At 48.1% G+C, this 1200-nt stretch overlaps 1 pseudogene; it reads right to left on the bottom strand.

Moving 5' to 3' along the window:
• Positions 1–362: 362 nt before the first annotated feature.
• On the bottom strand, positions 363–834 carry LOC106802648 (zinc finger protein 280D pseudogene; annotated as a pseudogene).
• Between the last annotated feature and the right edge of the window lie 366 nt (positions 835–1200).

The raw sequence follows: 1200 nt of genomic DNA, 5'->3' as shown, positions 1-1200 counted from the left end.
TTATTATTATTGGTGAGGAAGACTGTCCCTGAGCTAACATCTGTTGCCAATCTTCCTCTTTTTGCTGAAGAAGATTGGCCCTGAGCTAACATCTGTGCCCATCTTCCTCTGTTTTGTATGTGGGACATCACCACAGCATGGCTTGATGGGCGGTGGGTAGGTCCACGCCCAGATCAGAACCTGCAAACCCTGGGCCGCCAAAGCAGAGCACGGGGAACTTAGCCACTACACTGCCACCAGCCCAGCCCCTGCACGTTGAATTATTTTACCTGATTTATGAACAGGTTGGGTAGTTAGTTCCTGGTTGAGCTATCATAAAGATGGTGACATTTTCTGATGCTGATTATGCTTCTACTGGATGACTATCCAGATAATCCAAAATTTTAACTGGGTATTGTTGAAATTGATTATCCAATGTATCCCTGAGCTGACTGTGTAGTTTCAGAAAGACTTACAGGTTTAGACAAAGGCTGACCGCCAACAGAACCATCTGAAGATCTAGATTCAAGATGAGAATTTACTGGGGAGGCAGCCACTGGATTTGATGTTGGGTTCACGTAGCCCTGACTTGTAGGCTTGAATGCAGCAGTGATACCTCGACTGAGTACTCCATTCTTTACTCCCCTCTAATGTGTGCTGGGGTTTACTCTGTTCAAAATATTTGAAATTACTAGTTTTGAACTTCATATCTTTCCAACAAAGATCGGCTCAACATCCTCCTCCTCCTCAGCCTTGCACTTTCTTCTGCCACAGTTCCAGCTCTTCTACTTCACACTCCATAAAAAGTTTTGCCATTTTTGTATTATTTTTTGACTGAAAAGGGTTGTCGCCCATCAAGTTGCAGAGTTGACTTTCTGTAAATTGTCACTTAAGTACGTGCGACTCCAGACGAGGCTGCAAGTTATATATCAGTTTTCCTTCCTTCTCTCCTGTTAATTTGTCTTTTGTCAGTTTAAGTCGCACGTCCCAGGCACTTAACGGTAAGCAGAGCGGATCCGCCTGACTGCGTCCCTGAGGAGGAGGAGAAAGCGGAGGAAGACAAGGAGGTGCTCGAAAAACCACAAGATGGCGACTGCCACTGTGGGGCAGGCCTCCGAGCCGCGGGTAGGGCGGGGTTCTCGTGGAGCCGGCGCGCTGCCTCCTGGGTAGGCTCTGGGCCGGCCTCAGCGTTCCAGGCTCCCTTTCTGGCAACGCGGGAGG

The sequence above is a fragment of the Ceratotherium simum genome, chromosome 17, assembly GCF_057802395.1.
Source record: "Ceratotherium simum simum isolate JZ-2026a chromosome 17, ASM5780239v1, whole genome shotgun sequence".
In the NCBI taxonomy this organism is placed as follows: domain Eukaryota; kingdom Metazoa; phylum Chordata; class Mammalia; order Perissodactyla; family Rhinocerotidae; genus Ceratotherium; species Ceratotherium simum.
The sequence above is the reverse complement of the archived record's forward strand: the minus strand, read 5'-3'. Positions and strand labels throughout refer to the sequence as shown.